This window comes from Vidua chalybeata, chromosome 20, assembly GCF_026979565.1.
Source record: "Vidua chalybeata isolate OUT-0048 chromosome 20, bVidCha1 merged haplotype, whole genome shotgun sequence".
Lineage (NCBI taxonomy): Eukaryota > Metazoa > Chordata > Aves > Passeriformes > Viduidae > Vidua > Vidua chalybeata.
Genome location: NC_071549.1, coordinates 7,296,168 through 7,316,076, shown reverse-complemented (window position 1 = coordinate 7,316,076; position 19,909 = coordinate 7,296,168). Strand labels below are relative to the sequence as shown.

Here is a 19,909-nt window from a genome sequence, read left to right as displayed (position 1 = left end):
TCATTAGAACAGGTGATGCCAAAAAACCACTACAAATAAAAAACCCTTTTCTTTTCCTCTTAAAGGGAGGTATTAGGATTTCCTATCAAATCCCTATAAATCATCACTCATAAAAGCAATTCTGTCACTGGCAGTTAATCACACATCTTGCTTCTTTCCAAAAAAATCTGTCTGGCCAAGACTTGCACTTTTAAAATTTCTATTTCGTATCTCAAATTTGTTTTTTAAAGAAGTCTGAGGTTTATTTCCATTATGAAGATGTGAAAGACAACAAACCTGAGTTTAAACAACACATCAGAAGGCCCTGTCCATTTCTCCTCCCTTTCTGGACACTACCAACTCCACCTTTCTCCAAGCCTCTAGACCATCAATGAATCATTTGTTTTCCAGTCCCCGCAGAGCAATTCCTGCAAGGATGGAAAAAGACATATTCCTGCATGTTTGTGCTGAGTGGTTCTCTTCTCTGGAGAGTTGCAGCATGTGCCACAGCCTGCCTGCTCCTTGTTAGAGACCTCCCAGCATTGCTGCAGAGCCTGGCTGTGTTTCACAGCCAAGATGTACCTGGCTGTAAACTCCACAGGAGACTCCAGTTTTTCTGAGGAAGACACGCATGGGAGAGAGAAAGCACAGACGGGAAGCAAAATCCAGCATTTTCCTCCAAGCAGTCAGCATTCGAAGAGATTTATAATGCAACCCAGAATGTGTTTACGTGATAGCCTGCTCTCAGGGGATAAGGAAAAGCTGACACTGAAATCCCAGAGGTGGACCAAGTAGAAGAACATATACACACAAACAGAAAATATGCAGCTGCTCACAACTCTGCCACACTGCACTGCTGAGCACTCACACATTTCCTATCGATGCAGGATCACTGCAGGAGCCTTGGAACAACCAGCATCTGCACACAGCTGCCAGTGAGGCCGAGTGGGATGCACAGGAATGGGACTGAGATATCCCCACCTTCCCTTGCATAACACTGCAACTAATACTGTGTGGGAAGGGAAATAATTAGCTCTAGCTCAGCCCATACCTGAAGCACACTACATTTATGAAAGCTGGAGGAAAAGTGGGGGTTTTGTTATTTTTCCTTCTTTTTCGTATATCAGCAATATTCCACTTGATTCCAGCTCTAGCAAGCACATAACACTGAAAGACAACTGTTTCACATTTACAGCCCCCAACAAAACAATAGACAAAAAGCATGTCAGAAAAGCAAGAGAAAGGAGCTGGGGGAAGGGAGCTGATAACCAGAGCACACTCAGTATTATTGAAGGAATGTTTCTTGGATCGACGGTAATGATGTCATGTTCCATCTTTTAAGAAGCATCAGATTCTTACAAAAAGGACATTGTTGTTCAAAAGCAACTGCTGCAATCCCAGAATGCCCTTTTCCCTACATCTGTTAGTCAGAGGGGCTAGGCTTGGATAAACCTGCTAATATGGCCAAAAGTCACATGTCCCCGTGAGCGGGCGTGCGAGTGAGAGCCAGCGCGAGGGGAAAACCCTGCGCTCGCAGCTGAGAACCCCAGTCTCATGGGGCTGCTGGAATTCTCCCAGCAGCCTTCTCCCCCTCCCCACCGACCCCCCATGCCAAACCAGCCACCAGACTCGTTCTTGGCATCCTCTCTGAGCATGCCTCTGAAATGTCATCAACAGGAACATTTCTTCCTGCAGCTGAAACTCCTACCAGGCCCACTGACAACACACACAGGCGTGGGACGGGACAGAGCAGAACTCCTCACCTACCGTGATACACCTTAAAATACACTTTTTTCCCCTTTATTCTTGAGAACATCAAGAAAAATTTCATTATCTTTATCCTTTATCTCATGCTTTGAAATGCATGAGAAAAAGAACGATTAAGTATTAAAATCTATTTAACAGAATAGTTGCAAAGGTGTACATGGCACTGTGCTTATCATTTGATCTCCTCATATGGAGCAGTAAAATGCATTAATGTAAATTCCATCCATAAGAAAGCTTTGCACAGTCTCGCTTAATGAAGTGTTCCAATTTTTATGGATGCTACAATATTAAATTCCTTCTTCTTTTTACCCAGACAACAGGAACTGCCTGCCAAAGCCCAGCAGTGCCAGCAGCAGAGCTCTGCCTCCTGCCTTGCGGTAATGACACCTGAATGCTGTGGGGAAATGGAAAGCAGGAGAAGTGGGACGCAAAGCAGCCATTGCATTATTTTAAGTGTATTAAAAATACAGGCGAGACTTAGGATTAAAACAAAAAAAATCAACCCTACTACTAAACTGCACTGAAAATTAAATCACACACCAGCAGGCAGCTGGTTTTCTGAAGTACAGTCATGTTGCACTTGGGTATTTTACATTCTTCCATCAGTGCAGTCTATTCACTACAGGATTTTTGGACTGGTGCAGCTATACTGTTAAATACAGTTGTTCCCAGTGGATGGGACTGATCATCTCACTTTAGATCAGATCAGGTGGCTGGATCCTGCCTCTGGCCAAGGGAACAGGCACTGCAAACAGGATACAGCACCCTCCGACTTTGTGTGACTACCTACAGGCCACCTTGCAGGCTGCTAAAATTAGAAAAAATAAACCCACATTTTCCCCTAGGTGTCACTCATACGAAAAGAGAATATTGCCTGCATAAACACAACTCCAGGACTTCACTCTTAACCAGTAAGGTGGTGTAGGAACATGGGAAAGATTCAAAGCAAACCAGGGAATGACCAAGGCACAGGACTGACCCAGCTCTATTTCCACACAGTAGTCTGAACTCACTACATTTAGTGGCTACCATTACTGGTGTAAATGACACTGACTACAGGCCAAAATGTTTTATCAAATTACTTTCATCTGAACAACTATCAGTTAGCAGAAACCACATGCACACATCCACAAAAGTCTATGAATCGATAAGATGTTACATCCCTGTAATCATGGCTATATTAAAACGTGCACACACACCCCTTGAACCTCTGACACAAGAAAGCTGAAGATGAGGACGGGGTAAGACCTGTTCTCTGCCATGTCATCTCAAGCTCAAGTAAGACCCACCCCTGTGACTAACATCCCCTGGGATGCTGCAGAGTAGAACAAGCAAAGCTCAAAATGGTCAGTTGGCATAATTCAAGTGCATATTTCAGCCTTATGCTACGGAGCCCTCAGAGAAATTAAAATCTGTCCACACTACACTAAACTCTCTGACAGCTGTCAGTGTCACAGATAACCATTTTCAGGTAATATACACCAATGTACTAAGAGAATGTGCTTGGCCTTCCCTGCAGAAAAGAAGGGACTCACACACTAAGATTATCACCTGTCCATATTTCTCAAGTTCCCATTCAGACCAACTCAGTGAGTGACAGTGACTAGAAGGTACTTGGTTACACTAACCATGAGATACAGTAAAACATTTTTAGTTGCTTAAGACAGTTCAAAAGTTTGCAGAAACCAAATTACACCACACATTTGCTTGGAGATGATTAGCACTGAAGAGCAGCATGCTTTGTCCCTACAAATGACATTTTAAGGAACTAACACATCCAACAAGAATATGAGAACCAGAGCTAAACAAATACCATGTGAGCACAAAATGGAAACAACAAACAGATTTCTGTATCCATCATCCCGTGTCTTCCCATTTCACTGGGAACACGAGCCACACAAACTTCCACAATGGCTGTGGAGGCCAACAGGAAAGCTGTCCTCTATTACTGAACTATAAACAAAGTTATTTACAATTCGAGACATAAATCTTGTTTTATGTTATAGTCATCTGGTATCCCATACACTTAGCACAGTAACATCTATAAAAACTTCTCTTTGCTGTCAAAATAGCTACATTGTGTGTTTTTCCCTGATAGAATATATATGACACTTTAAAAACAAACAAACCAAGCAGGAGACCAGTTACAGCTCCTATGATCTTCACAGCTGACACTAACAGGAAAGACTAAAAAGTGAATATTCAACACAAAAAACTACTGGTTCTTTGCAGATCTTCTTACTCAAACTAATAAAATAAGAAACAAAAACACCCCTCACACCACTAAAAAAAAACAACTCCCCACCACAATATAACTTCATTTAGAAAATAATATTTAGATTTTTTTAAGAATCTGCATTGCTGGTAGTGCAAACAGTCGCTAAATCTTAGTGTAATTTTCTCTGGGATGTTCTAATGCACAAGCATCAAATAAGATGGGGAATGAGTGTCATCATGCAACTATCAAAAATGGGAAAAGGGATTTTCTCTTACTTGCATATGGGTCAGATCCAGGGAGTGTATGAAGCTGAGATTAAATTACCCTCTCAACACACTATTAAAAATTTCCTGAATGGCTTCCAGCTGACACTGAAAATTTCCACAAGTATCCTAAATATGATAAACTGAAACTATTGAAAGAACCCACTTTCATTTTTTTTTATTTTACTTGCAATTATGCCCGAAGTAAGAGCTAGATGGTAAGCATGCCTAAAGAATGAATAGATTTTAAGAATGCTTAAAATAAAGAATTACAGAATTTTAAGAATGCTTAAAATAAAGAATCTTTAAAGTTTCTCCGTAGTATTGAATACTTGACCTGAAAGCACAAATTCTTTTGGAAGCAGCAGACAAATCACTCTCCATTTCTATAAACTCTGAATAAAAGCTTGCAAGATGAAAAAGATGAAAGCATTCTAAGAAAAATAAGAATTTAACCTGGAATGGGAAGTGGAAGGGCTGTACAGTTTATGGGAACACAGCAGAAAAGATGATGAAGGTCCAGCATCAGAAGACATGAACAACCATCAGGCAGTGCTGATATATGTGACTTTAGGAATGATGCCACTTACCCTTGACTTTATTTTATGATCTGCATTTAAATCAGTCTTTAAAATTTTAGCCTGACAAATTCTATGCATGGAGTTACCTTACCCAGAAAGATAAAGGGCAGGAATTACCCACTACAGGTCTGATCACTTTATTTACTGTTCCCAAAAGCCAGGTGCCAGCCAGTGGTGGGGCCTTTCCACAAGGGCACAGATAGAAGGAGTTCTGCTGGCTTCACTGAAATTCAGGGAATCTGCAGCCAGTGTGATACTGTCAGATTCAAGATTGTACCCATCCTTCTGCACAGCTCAGCAAACACATCAGGTCCTCCAGGGTTCCTGGGAAAGCACATTCCTGATCACTGCACCACATTCCTCCTTCCAGCAAACCCGTCAAAACTATACACTGGGTTTTATTGCTTTGCATTTCTTCGAACCTCTTTTAACCCAGGCTGTGCTCCACCCAGTCAGCCCGTTTTTTTCCTGTTCTGACAAAAGCAGAGGAATTCTCAAGGGCCTTAACATGCTCTGAACACATGGAAGGAGAGTTACTCTGCTCACAGCAGAAGGTGGCTGTTTCCTTGAATAGCTAAGAATCAGCTTTCTGTCCACCCTCAGTGACCCCAGGCAGATGGCATCAAGACAGTTGTGTTCCAGTGACTGTCACAATGGAAGGTCCATCAGCACCTCAAACCTCCCAGAACAGACAGGAATTGTAGTCCCTTGACTCATGCAAAACCCCATATCACAGACTCCTTGTGCACTTGGCTAAGCCTCTCCCACCAAGCTAACAACATGTTATTTTTTCTCCTCCTAGTTCTGCAATTTAGAATTCTTCCTAGAGTGGCAATTAAGGGGATAGAAAAAAAAAAAAAGAACCCCCACAAACAAACAAAAAACACCAACCAAAAAAAAACCCCCAAAAAACCCCAGGAATGAAACAAGAGAAGGCTGGAGATGCAGCAAGGGGCATTTAACTTCTCTCATGCCCTGCAAAGGGGACAAAGGGCACTCAGGAACATCTCCCTTGGGATCCTGCTAACTTACTTTTACCACTCAGTCGTGAGCTGCAGCTCAGACAAAAAAATGCTGACAAAATAATGAACTTGCCTTTCTCTTAATCATCTTAAAATCATTCTTTTCAGTACACTTGTTCTCCACACTGGATCCACCAGGGCTGTCAGTCATTAAGGAAAAGGGAGGTGCAGATGAATGACATTCTACACGAAACAGTTAGAAAAAATGTTAAATACTCAGAAAAATATCCAAAAAGCTGTCACCAAACTGATCATCCTAAAATAATGCCAACTACAAGCAGAACAAAACCACCTGGAATGGGATGAGCAAACTGGATTGTGGAAGGTACCTGTGGAGCATGGAAGCCCCACTGAGATTCTTTTCCACATTGCTTTTCACACCAAGCTCATGTACATGAGATTCTCCTTTGTTTTCTGCCAGTCTCCAGGGGAAGGGAAAGACAGAATCATTTCATCTCCAAGTGAGGAGACCCTTCTGCTGCCAAAGCCTGAAGCAGGTGAGATCTTAGAGCCATGCTGGACACTTCCATCACTTGCCTTACAGGAGCAAGGGCACTGCACGTGGTCTCTAAGCCCACATGCAGCTCAGTAACAAAGTTCTGCTTCCCACACAGGAACAGAGATCCTTCTCCATAGGAGTTCAGCAAAGAACAGGCATGAAATGCTGTCCCCTTCATCTTTCACATTCCCTCACCTAGGTATTTCTAGAAGGAATAGATTAGAAGGATAAGATGAATCTGCACCTGGATATTACAGTGAATTCTTGCAATTTTTTGTCCGTGTGAGCATCTATGTTCAAACAGGCTTTTCTTCCCCACTCAGTCCTCCTTTCTTCACCTGACAAGGAACAAGCCAACCATTCCTGTAAGATTCCCTTTTCAATTTATTTTTAAGAGATTTTTGAGGAATGGTTCTATCCTGAAAAAACCTCTTTGCAGTTTTTTTTTCTTTTTCTCTCTGCTTTTCTACCTCTGTTTTTTTTTTTTTTTTTCATTATACTTTTTCACAGAATAGCCTCAGGAAGACACTTTTATGTTCGAGCACTGCTTGCATTTCTCTTATACGTGTACTTGTAGACTCTGTGCCTTACTTTGATTTCCTCTCAAGATTCTGACACTAAAATGTCCATCATCAACTCCTTGAATTACTTACCCCAGCACACTTTCTGATCCCACTGAGCTGTTCTGCTTGGGTGTTTACTTTTCAGGAATGTCACTAACGGAAGGGTCAGAAAGTTGTATTTCCCAAACCTTCTCTAACAAGCCCGAGATCTGTGTTTCTGGGCTGGGTGTAAATATTTTTTTTTAATTATTTCCACAATCTTTCAAGTTTTCTAAGAATTTAAAAGATAACTAACTGGGTAAGTGTGTTCTTGTGTTAAAGACAAGATGTTATGAACAAACTAAATCTCTTTTGACAGGTTTCATATGTCAGTTATAAGCAAACACAAACATTCCTAACACTACCTGTCCTCTTGAAAATATTAGTTTTGTTAACTGGCAATTTTTACAATATCATTCACACCAAATCTACCACTGACCCTACCACTTAAACAACACATATAAAAGACAATACTGATGCAGTTGAGAAAAATTAATGCAAAAAAGCATCTTGCTTTTTTTTCCCCCCTACTATTTAAAGCAGAATATCCCATGAGATCAAGAAGTGCTCACCATTCCTTGACATGTTCAACACTAACATCTCCTGGATGTCTTTGCTTGTGATAGTTCTGGTACATTTATTAAGAAGGTCAGCTCTAAAATTAGTGATTCCTTAGGCTAGCAAAGCTATGAGGAAGGCAACTGGAAAAAATGAAATCTTCTGTCCTCCTTCTTTTGCAATTCAGTAAGTTCACAGTCGTTGCCAACTCTTTTCCTTTATTAACGTAAAGCATCACATTAATAAACATTCTGTGAGTGCATCACCTACAGCCAGCTCTCCATGGCCACGTCTCTCCAACCAAGGAGATGTTATGTTGGGATCCAGTGTTATATATATCCAATGTTATAAGGGATCCAGTGTGGGAGATGCTGTGCTGGCAGCACACTGGCTAGGAAGAGGTTAGCAAGAGGCCAGTTGATGAGAGTCAATTAAGTCTAGAGGCAAAAATACTGGGAAACTCCAGCTGCCCATAAAAAAAAATTAGTCAGATATCCTAATGGGACTTGAGTTTAAAGAAACCTTTTCTTGACCCCTAAGCAATTCTGTCCCAGAACAATAAATAGAGTAAACGTAAGCAAATTAGCTATTTTGGATTCAGCATAAATAACTCAGAAATAAGCTACTAAAGCTCACAACATAGATAATTACCCTTGAGAAAAGAAGTAATTAAAAAGTGGCAGTATCACCATAGTTTTAGAAAAGAAGCCTGAAAGAAAGCAATTCAAAGTCTTTCTGGTCAATCAGTAAAAAAAAGAAAAAAATGTTTAGATTGAGCTTGCAAATGAATTCCCTGGAGTGCAGAAGAACACTCCCACTCCTGCAAGAAGCTGTGTCCAACCCTCCAGTCCACAGGTCAGATTCTTATTTGAGCAAGTATAAACCTGGCAAATCTGATGGCAGTACGAAGAATCTGAGGCAGAAAATAAAGCCAAACACAAACAGAAAAATCCAGAACTCTGTGAGATTCTGTAGGAACAATCTTACAAACCAACAGCGAGAAGCCTCGGGGGATCACCCAGCCTGACAAAAAACCACACAGGAGAACAAGGGAACAGGAGAGAAAGTAAATAACCTGCACAAAGAAGATAACTGGGTATAAGGTAAGGTGCTGTCACAGACCAAGACAGCTGGTCCTTCCATAAAGACTTAAATTAAACATTACTGACCTATGGGGACGAGTAAGCAGCTGCCCTGAAGTCTGACGTAGCTCCAGAGTGACGTACAGCTTTTGTCACAGCTGCTGTCCCCTTCCAGCAGCTGCTGCTGCTCCAGAAGCTCCCAACAACGGCTGCAGCCAAAGTGAACAGAAGAATTAACTGAACTATTAATTAGTGGGAGCAGCATGCTAATCACTTGGTGACTGTGCTACACTAAGAAGCAGAAAATGAACCATTTATGCACTAGACTATATGTCATTAAAAGAACAGAACAACTCAAAAGGATATTCAAAAAGAAGTGGAAAAAGTGCACAAAATTACTGTGAGCATTAGTCATAGGTGGAGAACAGAATCATCACCTCTGAGCTGATATGAAACTAAAAAAAGCAAGAGGTCAGATAATAATTACATTACATTTTGAACAAGAGAAAAGACTCTTGCAACCAGAATGACCACAGAGAATGTGTGAATCCAGCATAATATCTGCACTTAAGATCTGGATGGGAGGGAAAGGTACATGACATGTTTTATTTAGGGCAGCTGACAGCATCAAAAAGTACACAGGAACCTTTAAAAAGAGTATGAATGAGCACTAAGACAGGAGATTAAAGGCCAAAAAAGTAAAGAACCATAAAGCAAACATCTACTCTTAAACTAAACATAATTCAGAAGCTGAGCCTGCTGCAGAAAACTCAGCAGAAATTATTGCATAATTATGCCAAAGACAACGTCAGACTGGGTTTTTTAAAAAAACAAGATGAAGAATCCATCAGAAAAATAATACAGAATTTCTGACAGTACTTGAAGAATCTCTGCCATGGCTGGAGATTATTCTTCATTCACATATAGCAGTAAAATGGAAGTACAGTAAAAAAAGCCTTAGAAATGGGAAGTTGTAAATGCCAAAAAAGACAAACCAAGCTTGAGCAGAAAGGTGTAAGGGTAGTTAAAAAACATAAATAAGAAGGTCATGATAAGTGCTCAGACTTCAAAAACAAAGGGAGAGGCCATAAACTTTAAGAGCAACATGTTTATAACAGAGTGAAGGAATTCAACCAATCAAGGTATAAACAGAAAAATTAACCTGCAGAAATGACAGTGAGGCACTGAGCCCAAGAGATGGAAACACTGCTTTTTAAACCAGACATTTACATGAGTAAGAACATCCACGGCCAGGTCAGGTAAGGTATTCCTGGATGCTCCTGGCACTGCTTCCAAAGTGCCCAGGTTGTCACCACTGCCAGGGACAGCAGATAGGACCAGACAGGCGAGGTATCAAAACCTGGATGACAATTTTGATGTTGCTATTCTCCTAAGGTCAAACAAGCACCATCGAAACATGTCTTGTTATGAAAAAGGTAAAATTCTTTTAACACAGGATTTTATAAAATACAGGATTACTATCATAAATAGAAAAAAGGTTTATTGAAAGGCTGCAGGGAAATAAGGAGAGGTTCTAGGAAGGTGCATGTATGTGATGGCCCTTCAGCACTGGGCACAGGCAGAGAAGCCCTGTCAGAACAGATGACCAGTGAAAGATTAGTCTGTCCTTTAGGAGTGACCATTGCAGCACACAGACACTGGCAGTGCAGCAAGGATTTATAGCTGCATACCTATGTTTGCAACTTAAAGCACATTCAAAAAGGGGTTCAAACATATTTCAGCTTCAAAAGAGTTTAAAACCTTTTATAGCTGTTAAATCTGTGCCACCAGATTATCTGTACCCATAAATGGGGTAGCTTTAATGAGCAATTATGTCACAGGTTTCTAGAGCCTGTGAGCACCTCCTTTCCTGCTGGAATTCCCCAAAGTCATGGCAATTTGCTTTACTCCAGCACAGGTTATTTTTTTTCTAGTCTTCACATGACTAAGCAGAACCATTTCCTACACAGCATACAACAAGGGGAAGAGGCAAACAACCAAAACTAAACAAAAACAAATTTTTAAAAATCCCCTTTTTTTACTATTCTACCTACTAGAAGAAATGCCTCACCACTGGTTTCTGCAAGGTCCGAATCCCTTCTCTTTATGCTTTTCACTTAAAACAAAAAATAGTTTTCTGTATGTATTAAGATAACAAGCATGCCCTTTTAATTTGATGAGTTTTATCTGCTTTCATGGGGAAAATGCTCATTTCAACTAATACACAAAACAATTTGTGGCTCAGATATACAGAGTATGTCTCAATTGAATTGTTAAAATCACAGGACTGAAGGTCCAATTAAGTCCTGCTCCTGCTATTTTAAGCAACTTTATAATAGAATCCAATCATCAAATAATAACCAACTCCTGAGAACTTCTCGAAACCACCACTCTGATTACAAGGCTGCTCCAGAACCCCACTCCTATTTTGATTAGGAACTAGTTTAAGATTAAGAACTGATTAAGAATGATTTACAGGTTTATTACTGTAAGTTTACACTGCCTTCCTTACTCTTTTTCCCACACTGGCGTTAGTGTTTAAAGAGTTTTCTTCCCATTTCAATACTGAGGGATAAGCACATGGAGAGATAGAACACTGTCTCCTTAAGCCTGTTAGCTGAAAAAAGCCAGTTTTGTCTCCCTTTATGACGCAGGAGAGAGAACTGACCTCCCAGACCAACCTAACAGCCCTTCCTCACATCTGTCCCAAATGAAGTTTTTTTTAAAAATCCTCCACCACCATTTTCCACATCTGCTTATTTCCTAGATATATAGCACTAAAGTTTAAAAATCACTATGGTATCAAGGGATATATTCAAGTCTTTTGCATCTTTCCATTTCTAACTGATAAGCCATATTTTGCTATTTCAGATCTTTATATATAATAATGTATCTTTATATATTCTGTATGTTATTATATACTTGTTACTGCCTGACCATTCACTTTGCACTATTCCATTTAGGTCTCCATACTGCAAATCCTCCAGCTCATTCAGTCCTGCCACAGACTCCAGCCCTCCTCTGGACAATATCCCCCAGCTCTCCACAGCAGATTCCATTAACACAGTCCTTTCACATGTACATCGAGACTAAAATACCACTTAAAATTGTCTGAAGACTGGACCTTGAAAAGTTACCAGCAGCTTCCCTGCAGCCCACATTTCCTCACTAGGACCAACTCATCCTTACACATAACACTATGCTTGGCTTTAAGAAATCCCCATCATGCTGCTGTGCCCTGTGGTGTCCTGACCCACACCTACACAGGATGGACTGTACTTGCAGTACTCATCCAGCCTGGACACTGCTTGTTCCATCAGCTCTCCAACAACCATGTCCTGTTGAGGATAATCCTCATAACTCACCTGTCCCCAGCCATGGGAAACACTGCAGAAATGGCTTTTCAATCAGATATGTGGGTGGGCACGGGAAACATATCCTTGCTGCAGATGGAGGAGGGGATCAGAAGTGTGCAAGAACCACAATCCTTTCCACTCCTGTGTCAACAGCTGCCCCACATTCCTGCCTGACACTCCCAAGGATGCTCTTGTTCCCCCATCATCTTCCCCAGCTGCTATGGTTGGGCAAGATCTCACCCTCACCAAACTGCCATAACAAACACAATGGCTTCTGGCACAGACTTTACCAGGTACCAGCTGCACTGCCCCAAATCCACCTAGACAAGGTACCAGCAGTGGGGAGGGGAAAACTGGCTGTGTGATGCTGGGAATGAATCCTACATCCATGGCTCAGCCAGCCTTGACCTTTGAGCAATCAGGGAGGCAGGAGCCAGAGCAGAGGGCAGCAGCAGCCTGCTCCCATCCCACATGCTCGTGGTCTGTCCAGCATTTCCAGCAGCTGGGTGGGAACAGAGACCTCCCAGTCCTGCCACAGAAGGGAGGTACATGGTCTGTTTACCCAGAATTTTTGGGCATGTCTACTGAAATTCCAAAGTGGAATTTCTCCCCGGAAGATTTGTTGTAGAAGCTCTGATGTCACTTTCACACAGGAACACACATCCTGGCAGTGAGAAATGACACTGAAGCAGGAGAAGTTTTTAAGGGCCTGCTTCCCAAATTCTGGTAGTCACAGGTTTGCGTGCTACGTTACAGCTGTTCTGATTGCTGACATCTCATCTCTTATGTACTTATATACCCATTACCATAGTAACCACATTCCTCAGAACATATAATGCAATTTTTGTATCTGGTGTATTAGAACAAAATTATTAAGGTTACAAAGGCAAGCATTCCAAAATTAGAAAGTATCAGAATTCAGACTGCCATCTCCCTTGCCAACCCATCTTCTTTTGCTGCCTCCCTCCCCATCTCCCAGGCTCCCAAGTCACCTCTCCTGCAAACCTCCAGCTCCAGTTCTCCATCAGCTCCAGCTCCTTTCTCTCTGACCCCTCTGCAGTCCCAGTTTCACTGTACTCTGTCCTGACATATTCTTATCTCTCCCCTCTCATCTGACTTTTATACCTCCTGCATTCACACCAGGCATTTTCCTCCTCCACACTGCCTGAGTGCTCTCCAGGAATGATTCACTGAACACAGGACAGATTCCTGACAGTCTAGGAACTGGAAACAAGGGGAGCCTCTCTTGCAGGAAAAAGTCCTGATCTCTCACAGTCCAGGGCTGGAGCATCTTCTGCTGCTCTCCAGGGATAACTGCCTGCTCCAGCACTAGGTGCTGCAAGATGCCTCAGCAACACTCAGTGCTGGTTCACCCTCTTATTGCCACTGCATTACAAAGATGGGTCCCACAAGGGAATACGCCCCCATTTAAGGAAGTGCTTGGCAAATACAGTCTCCATCTTGATGGAACTTAAATAAACAAATTAACCTTTATACTTTACCTGCCTATAGCATTATTTTATACACATAAATATATTGCTAGGAGGAAGACACATGCACGGAATGCTTAAGTGCTGTTTTCCCTGAACACCAGCACCTGCAAGCAGTGTGGAGTCAGGAGCTGAATCCACTGCAGTGGAACACGCCCAGCACATTCAGCACATCTCTCCTTACAGGCTTCCTAAAGAGTCCATCAAACCACGGACTTAGACATCCTTGTGCATGACTGCCTCTCCACTAGAGAAAAAGGTTGAGTTGATACATCATTCTGCACACACAGAAGGTAAATGACTACACCTTTTCTCCAAGAACTTGCTTTAAAAAAAAATTATCTGTATCTTTTCTGGTTTGGTAGTATTACTAATTGTCCTGAACACAAGGGATGAAGGAGGTAGGTCAACATCTGCACCGAAGCAAATACTTGCAACAACAATTCATAAACATGGCCCACAAAGCAGGTTTAATGCCCAAGATTCATTCTACCTGGGTCAATTCTTACTGTAAGTATTTTTAAAAAATTTTCTCTGGTACACCAACTCTTCAGCTTTTAAGTAAGAAATGCAGCACTTTTTTCTGAAGAGAGAAGGAAAGAGCTTAAGCCACTTGTATGTGCTACAGCATTTTAAGGCTGGGATAGCAATTTCAGCTCACGTAGAAACATATCCATCCTAAATTTGACAGAAAACTGTAATCAGAAATTGCTCTATTTCAACAGCACAAATGCAAACACCTCTATATTTCACAGGTTCTTTGTGTGCTCACACATAAAGCCACTTAATCCAGCTGTTCTCAGCAATCATTCACAAAAGCAAATGAATGAAAAAAAAAAATTAGCAACCATTTCCACTCCTACCCTTTAACTAAGAGGAACAATAATTTGATTGCTTCAGTCAATGGACAAAACAATTTTCTATGCATTTAAACAGAAGGTTAATTGAGATATGGTGGAACCAGGTCTCACATTTGGACTTTCTGAAAACAAGGTTGTCCTGTCTGTTTCAAGGACTTTGGCTCAGCTTTTTCAGGAAGTGAGGCTGGGGGCTTCCAACAGGTAACTTTTCCAAGACTGAACTGATCTTCAGGAGACATAAAGGAGTAGAGTTGCAAACGAAAAGCCAATTAAATTGATCTTATTTTTCTCCTTAAGCATTCCTGCTGGCAGGAAGTGGGCTAGAAGACTGTGGCCTGGCCTGGGCCATGCTGGACAGCCATGCTGGATGATCTGAAGGCAATCAGTGATTTGGTCCAAGCTGAACCACGCTGCTCAAAGCCATGCAATCGTGCCATCTAATGAAGGATGGGAGCTGGAGATGATTAAAGCTACTACCACACAGCACAGCTGGAGCAGGACTGAGCTCTACGGTCTGAAGGGCCTCCTTAAAATGGTCTGTAAATATGTGACAGGAGTGGCATGGCTCTAGCAAGACATGAAGAAGCAAAGCATCAGGGAACAAGGACAGTCACAAGAACAGTTCCAAGAGAGCAGTGGCACAAGGGATCTTGCCAGAGAGGTATTAGAACTTTTTAGAAATCAGTCACCTGTTGGTTTGTTTTGGTGTTGGGTTTGTGTTTGTTTGGGATTTTTTTTCCCCTCAGAAAAAAGGGCTTGGTAGTCTTTCTCCATTTTCATTTTGGCAAATGGACGACACACCCCACACTCCTCTTACATGACACCTCCTAGAGAACCTCCCATTCCCCTGGAGAATTTATCAAACATTTTTAGACAAAGCAGAAGAAGTTGGCTGCATAAGAGTTTCAATACTAGAGTGGTAAATCTTTGCAGAAGAACAGCTAAGTTGGTGAATAACAGAATCATGACCACTAACATCTGCCTCAAGACTCTCAGCCTGCCTCCAGTCAGAGAACACTGGGCCAAAGGTTGTCTCTGCTCCAGCAGTTTAGAGGTAGATGTTATCAAATTCCTTCCACATCTGTTTAGATTTCAGGAGACAAGCACCCACATCAGACACAAAAAAACCACCCTCACATCCTTTTGTCAGCCAGCTCCCTGAAGGGGCGCAGAGAAAGGAGGAGCTCCTCACCCCAAGAGGCTGCCTGTGAAGGGCACAGGTAGGGTGGAACGGCAGAATAATACAGGAAATTTTTGCACTACTGCAGTCTGCACTGCACCTTCTCTAGGGATAAATAAAATTCCGATCTCCACAATCTCCATGGCTGTCAATCTGACACCTTTTGTGAATACTAAATTCACACATACAAAGAACTTTCTCCTTTGTAGGTTTTGAAACATCTCACATGCCGTTTCCTACTGGTAACGGAACAAGCAGCATAATTTCATACCTGGCAATTTGAAGGCTCTTTCAGCAGTTTGGAATAATGGATTATGCCTTTTGTTTGTCAGTAGGAACAGACAAATAAGAGGAAAAAAAACAACTGCAAAGTTTCAAGCAACAATTGCTGTATTAGAAGAAGAGCTATTTTCTGACTGTTCCTGTTGGCTAATAAACAAAGGGAACATCAGGTGTCTATTTTATAAAATCTAAGGATCTTGGATTTTTGAACTGGGAAAGTAGGACAACCTCCTGATACCTTGGGCAGATACATCCCTAACAACCAACCAGCAAAAAGCAAGAAATGCTCCCTCATCATGCATGCAGCTCACCCAGGCAGCCCAGCTGGACAGGGAGCTACTGAGAGCTCAACAGGCCATGCCAGAAAACACTTATTTACTTTTGGGACACAGCTATAAAGAACAAGCAAGAAATAATTAAGGTTCTTGAACATAACAGGGCAAAAAATATCAGCTCCAGTGTTGCTCACTGCCCAGAAATTCCTACAACATCTGGACAGCTTCTCAGAGACCACCAGCCCATCCTCTTATCAATACTCAGTTTAGAGCCTCCAAAAGCCTCAAAATGCCTCTCTGCAGATTATTTTGCAAAGTCATTCTGAATGAGGGAATATCTAAAGCTGTACCCTGAAAAATAATAAACCTATCCACGTTTACAGGAACTGTATTGCTCAGTATAGCTAACAAGCTGCATGAGAGCCAACTGCTGCCAGGCCACAAAAGAGCTCACAGAAAGAAGGAAAAATTCCAATACATTCTTATATTAATATAATTCCAAAGACTTGAATAAAAATCATCCTGGTTATATCAGCCCAGAAGTTGGTTTTGGCTGCTCCCCTGACCCTGGCCAGGGCCCAAAAGTAATCTTGGTGGAAGGCTGCTGCTAGTACTACCTTGATATCTATACAAACAGCTCAAGTGTATGGGATAGTTCCCTGGTAAAAATTCACATAAGCATGGTAAGAAGACACTGTGCAGTGCTCATTTAAATATCTACAAAATAATCAAAACCAGAGAAAGATTATATTAAAAGATAAAAGATCTCTGAAACAAGGAATATTTGGATATTCATAAAGTGCCCCTATATTTGCATCTGGCACAAAACATACATCCCATCCTCCAGCAAGGCAGGAAGGAGTTATTTTTGAGAACTTGATAGTAAGAACTGAAAAGAAATAACTCTGCTTCTCTCACTCTCTTTCTATTAAGCTAATTCCTGTTGTATAAAGTCAGCTTGAAAGCTCCTTTCAAAGAAAAAGGGGGAGGGAGGATAGGAAGAATCAGATCTGCTTGTTTTTTGCATTTGACATTCAGGTCTCGTCACCCTGTTTTGTTTTCCTGGAGGACGCGGCGGCGCAGACCTCGCAGAATGATGACATCACACCTACAAAAAAAGCAAAACCCAAACAGGAGGGAAGCAACTCTCCCTCAAACGAGCTCAGAACACCAGCTCTGCTTCTGACTGGTGCCTTCTGGATAATTCAAAACTCAGTGGGTCTGAGGGTAACCAAATATTCCGTTCAGACCCCTGGCCATGTGAGCAGCCCATGAAAATGGGGAAGGGGACAGTCCTGCTCCTTTCCAGGCCAGGCAAAATCAAGTTAAAAAGTGTTTAGCTACTGCTCCCCTCTAGAGGTGCCTTGAACACTACATTTTTTCTGCCTGTTTTTAACTGTCTTATTGTTGGTTAGGAGTTACAAAGGCAAGTGGCTTTCACCATGACGAAATAAAGCAAAGCACAGCATGTTTTAAGTCACTCAGGAAGTTGGAAGCTGCTCTTTCTGGAATACTTTTTAAGTTTTTTTTTTCTGTATGAGGCAGGTATTCTGAGCAGCATCCTTCCTGCAGAGCAAGGAGCCATACTGCACCAGGAACAGAGGAACTGCTAGGTGTGCATGCATGCAGAGTGCAGCACCTGCACAGGATAAAAACACACCTCTTGTGGAGAAAAGGTGTTCATACCATGTCTGTATTTATTAAAACTCAGGAAAGGCCCTTGCCAGAACATGTGAACTCACTGTTCCATGTCACAAGGAGATTTACCCTTCATGTAATACCTGAACCCAACACATTGACATGATTGGTAAGCTAAGAAATAACAGGTTTTAAGTGAGAAATACCTGCCAAATCTTGGAAGAAAATCTCCATTTAAGACACCAAACTAGATAGCACACGACCACTCTCCTTGCTTCTAACAATTTATGACTTAATTTTCACAACAACAACAAAAAGTAGGAAAGAAACAAAGAATTACAGAAGTGGAAGTTACTAAATATTCAGTGGTCACATGGTTCCACTTATACCTACTGAACAGCACAATGGTGACAAAGCATTTGATTGCTTTTGCTGTGATTTTTTGGTAATTGAGCATGAAACTACGAAGATTGCCATCTCTACCTTATGTACAAGCTCAGTTCAGACAGAACACTAATAATTCCTCAAAGCAGCAAAACAAACCTAGACTTGCTATTAACTTAGGGACAATGCTCCAGCAGGAACATTAGCTAACCAGGGGTTATTCTCCAGTTTTTGTCCCCAAAAATATTTTTTAAATTTTAAAAATATTTTTTAAAATATGCCCTCACAGAGAATCTCACATTCCTCCCCAGAACTCACATGTCAAGTTATTATTATACATTAAATACTAATAAAAGGTTCGTCATCCAGAGGGTGTCTGGGCACTGAACAAGCTCTCCAGGGAAGCAATCACAGGCAGAAGTGTTTAAACAAAGATCTCAGGTACATGGTGGGATTCTTGGGGCACAGGAGTTGGACTTTGATGATCCTTGTGGGTCCCTTTCAACTCAGAACATTCTGTGATCATCTACCCTGAGAAATCCTCTCACAACAATGGCTGATTTCTGATTAACAAATGGCTGATTTCGGATCAAATGCAATTACAGGCTTCTGTAAAGCAGCTGATGTTTTCTCTAGAATTTGACTTCCAACAGTAAAACAGTAAGTGCATTCCAGTGTCTATCTGAAGATCTCAATCTCCTGCCCCAGCGATTAAAAGGAAGGAAAATGAGACAAGCAACTGCCTCTAAGGAAGCATCAAAAACAGGTGGTAACTCCAATCCAAGATGGAATTCTGCTTCTAAGTTTGAAGTCTGAGCTCTGTTGTCTTGGATGGGCCCAATGGAGCGTGCTGGGTCCTGTTGGGTTGACTCTAGAGACCAGTCAGGACAGTCGGACAATGACCATCTCTGTAATTTTCTGTTTACATATTTACAGAATGTATTTAAGTGGTGAGACCGTATGTGTCATGTCCTTAGAAATGCTAATCACAGGCATGAAATCACATACAGAAAACCCCTAAATCAGCAGGTGCTCGCTGCCTCCAAACCAGAAAATAAGCAGACAAGTAGAATCACAACTCACACCATCCTTTCCTTCCACTCATGCTGCTCCGTATCATCCTTGCTTCCCCAACACCTATGTAAATAGGTAGGTAGATTTTGCAACAGGCATAATAAACAAGTATGAACTACTTCAAACCAGCACAGGTAACATTAGTTTCAAAGCTGAAAGTAGCTTTTGGAGAAAGCTTGCTAAATTTCACACTCTGTGTCTGTGGCAACATGGAACAAAAATCCCTCAGAAAAACAAGGTCCCAAAATACTGAGCACTTTCATACAGGTACTCAGGCTTCAAGGTTTTAATGATTTTTGGGGGTTATTCTAGTTTAAAAGAATGACTGAGGCAACAAAATTCTTCATTTTATTATTTCCAGGTAAGCTCCAGCTATTTTACTGCATAGACATGCCTTAAATGAATCCCCACACTGCAAAGACAGGTACAGTAGAATCTAGAACAGATGAAAGTTACTGGTGATGAGCTGAGCAATGGCTCACTCTGCAATGCTTATGGATTCCCAAGAGGCACAGGGGTTGGAAGCTCCTCTTCCTTCCCAGGGCATCAGGTGAGAATCCTTTCAGCTTTTTACAGCAGTGTGCATTTGCATTACACAATAACTAGACCCTGAAGAAAAGATGAGATTCAGCTGTGGCAGAGACTGCACAAACAGGGTGAAAAGATACACTCTGTCTCCACGATCTCCATGGAAATGTCCAGACAATACCCAAGTCTTTCAATTTTATATGCACAGGAATATTTTTTACTTAGATAGGCAGTCCCCGGTTATCCCTGTGCGTGACTGACTTCAAAAATG

The 19,909-nt window shown here is 41.6% G+C and overlaps 1 protein-coding gene and 1 long non-coding RNA gene across 3 annotated transcripts in view; one reads left to right on the top strand and one right to left on the bottom strand.

Moving 5' to 3' along the window:
- The window catches only part of TAOK1 (TAO kinase 1), a 69,732-nt gene that overhangs the window by 41,441 nt on the left and 8,382 nt on the right, over window positions 1-19,909 (bottom strand). The window contains exon 1 of one of the 2 annotated variants that reach the window (XM_053961379.1): window positions 11,937-11,998. The exons of the other annotated variant lie outside the window; for it this stretch is intronic. The gene's annotated coding sequence lies outside the window, so the exon portion shown is untranslated. Of the gene's footprint in view, window positions 1-11,936; window positions 11,999-19,909 lie in introns of those variants that run through there. 2 annotated transcript variants of the gene reach the window in all.
- Window positions 12,609-14,932, top strand: LOC128798137 (uncharacterized). Its single transcript, XR_008434335.1, has 3 exons — window positions 12,609-12,663; window positions 13,604-13,710; window positions 14,575-14,932. It is a non-coding gene; the product is annotated as an uncharacterized LOC128798137 (long non-coding RNA).